This window comes from Aulostomus chinensis, chromosome 1 (assembly GCF_037954235.1).
Source record: "Aulostomus chinensis isolate RoL2024-O1b breed Wild chromosome 1, RoL_Achi_v1.0, whole genome shotgun sequence".
In the NCBI taxonomy this organism is placed as follows: Eukaryota; Metazoa; Chordata; class Actinopteri; order Syngnathiformes; family Aulostomidae; genus Aulostomus; species Aulostomus chinensis.
In genome coordinates this window covers 53831421-53834207 of record NC_141320.1, presented here as the reverse complement: position 1 = coordinate 53834207, position 2787 = coordinate 53831421, and the positions used below count along the sequence as shown (strand labels likewise).

General features: G+C 50.8%; 2 non-coding genes across 2 annotated transcripts; both read left to right on the top strand.

Annotated features, from left to right (window-relative positions):
- Positions 1-744: 744 nt before the first annotated feature.
- On the top strand, positions 745-935 carry LOC147272239 (U2 spliceosomal RNA). Its single transcript, XR_015117063.1, has one exon. It is a non-coding gene; the product is annotated as a U2 spliceosomal RNA (small nuclear RNA).
- A 776-nt stretch (positions 936-1711) lies between these two features.
- Positions 1712-1875, top strand: LOC147272238 (U1 spliceosomal RNA). The gene has a single exon (XR_015116691.1). It is a non-coding gene; the product is annotated as a U1 spliceosomal RNA (small nuclear RNA).
- Positions 1876-2787: the final 912 nt, after the last annotated feature.

Here is a 2787-nt window from a genome sequence, read left to right as displayed (position 1 = left end):
GCGGTTCGAGGCCACGCTGGTTCCCCGAGCGAGAAGGTGAGCCTTGAAAACGGCATCGGCCGAGCTTCCCGGGCTTTGGATACCCTTGTGAATTCCCCAAATGTGGGAATCTCAACTGCATAATTTCTGTCAGTGGGGGACTGCGTCCGCGCTCTCCCCTGTGATCGTGTGAAAAAACGAAAGAAAGAAAGAAAGGCCGACGACGGCGGCAACAACAACGGTGACTGCCTGTCCCGGCCAGTTGGCGGTCTCCTCTTATGCTGACCAGCCTGAGGAGACCGCGGAGGACGTAGCCTCGATGAGCTCCCAGTATCTCTCACACCTTCCAGCCCTAAATGAAGAGGGCAGGGTTTCTGCCACATTTAGTTGAGGGTCATGGTGTCCGACAAGCCCTGGGCTCAGGACAATACATCCACGGCTCGTCTTCGCAGTAAGTGGAATGATACCAGAGAATTCATGCATGGGAGGAGATCAACTTGGAAAACCCCGAGTCCAGGATGAGTCGCTGGCTTGTGGCTTTGAACACTGCTTTGTTTTACTTTGAGTCGCCCCACTAGCATAGCAGGGTGAAGGCACCGATTGCCTTTGCTTTGGATAGCAGTGGGGACAACCAGTGTGCCAGATGTAGTGTTTATGGCACTGCATTTTGTGTCGCCACCCAAAATGTTGCAGTTCCTGCCCACAGCCGCGGCCGGGATTGGCTGTACCGGGGGTGCTGGCTCTCACGTCGGGTGGCTGACAGGCATCGCTTCTCGGCCTTTTGGCTAAGATCAAGTGTAGTATCTGTTCTTATCAGTTTAATATCTGGTACGTTCCCTATCCGGGAACCATATATTAAATTGCTTTTTGGAACAGGGAGATGGAACGGGAGCTTGCTCCGTCCTTTCCACGCATCAACCTGGTGTTGCAGTATTTCCAGGAGTGGTGCAATGCCCCGCATTTCTTGTCGGAAATAAAACAAGCCTCCGCCAGGCACTCGCTCACCTGCTCCACCCAAAACCGGACCAGGGTTCTCCTCCTGCCCTGCAGCTTTTTCTCAACCTGCGGCCGCAATGGCCTTCCAGGAACAGTGCGGGCCCCTCCCCTTTTGTCAGGAGAAAATCCCGTGCTCTTCAGGCCAACTCTCGAGTGCTGCACATGAGGCCGGGGCTGGATTTCCGCCCGCGCTGCCGCTGGGCGTCAAGTTGTGGCTCCGTTTGCACTCCAGATAAGGATGGAGGTCCGCTGACGGCACTGCTCTCGGAGCCTTTCCCAAAAGGCTTTGGAATGCACTCTGAAAGACCTGAACCTTCAATGTGCGTGTTTTGCCCAGAGATGGGTTGTGAACTTGATGTTGAAATGTGAAACCCCAGCTTGCTGCCTTCAGTCTTTCGGAATTGGGCCGCTTGCGTTGACAGCTCTCATGGTCGCGACGCTCCATCCAAGGGTGAAAGCGGACGGAGATTGTTTTTTTTTACTGCGGGGCACGATGCGTGCGGTTAGAGGCCACGCTGGTGCCCCCAGCGAGAAGGTCAGCCTTGAAAACGGCATCGGTCGAGCTTCCCGGGCTTGGGATATCCGACATCTGGCATCGTTGTGAGAAACAAAGGGGGCTGCGCACGCAACAGATTGGCACAAGGTAGGAAAGATCAGGCGCTGTGTCGGCCTCCCTGCCTGTCAGTCAGAAGGCTGTGTCCCTGGAGCTCATGTCTGTTCCTAAGCTCAGCGAGTCATACTTACCTGGCAGGGGAGATACCATGATCAGCAAGGTGGTTCTCCCCGGGTGAGGCTCAGCCATTGCACTGGGGCTGTGCTGACCCTGGTGAATTCCCCAAATGTGGGAATCTCAACTGCATAATTTCTGTCAGTGGGGGACTGCGTCCGCGCTCTCCCCTGTGATCGTGTGAAAAAACGAAAGAAAGAAAGAAAGGCCGACGACGGCAGCAACAACAACGGTGACTGCCTGTCCCGGCCAGTTGGCAGTCTCCTCTTGTGCTGGCCAGCCTGAGGAGACCGCGGAGGACGTAGCCTCGATGAGCTCCCAGTATCTCTCACACCTTCCAGCCCTAAATGAAGAGGGCAGGGTTTCTGCCACATTTAGTTGAAGGTCATGGTATCTGACAAGCCCTGGGCTCAGGACAATACATCCACGGCTCGTCTTCGCAGTAAGTGGAATGATACCAGAGAATTCATGCGTGGGAGGAGATCAACTTGGAAAACCCGGACTCTCAATTCTTACGACATCACTGTCGCATCATTTTGAGATCATTAGCAATTCTTCTTACATCACTGTCGCATTATTTTTAGTTTCATAGCAACTCTTACTACATTACTGTGTCATTATTTTAAGGTTTGTAGCAACTCTTAATAAATTACTGTCAGCATCACTTTGAGTTTATTAGCAACTATCACTGCATTACTGTCAGCATCATTCTTGAATTCATTAACAATTCTTCCGGCATCACTGTTAGCATCATTTTGAGATCATTAGCAATTCTTACGACATCACTGTAGCATTATTTTGAGGTTAGTAGCAACTCTTACTACATGACTGTCAGCTTCACTTTGAGGTTATTCGAAACACTTACTACGTTACTGTAAGCATCACTGAGTTTATTAGCAACTATCACTACATGACTGTCAGCATCATTTTGAGTTTATTAGCAATTCTTATGACATCAGTGTAGCATCATTTTAACGTTAGTTTCAACTCTTCCTACATTACCGTCAGCATCATTCTTAGTTTTTTAGCATCTCTTACTACATCACTGTAGCATCATTTTGACTTCATTACCAACTCTTCTGACA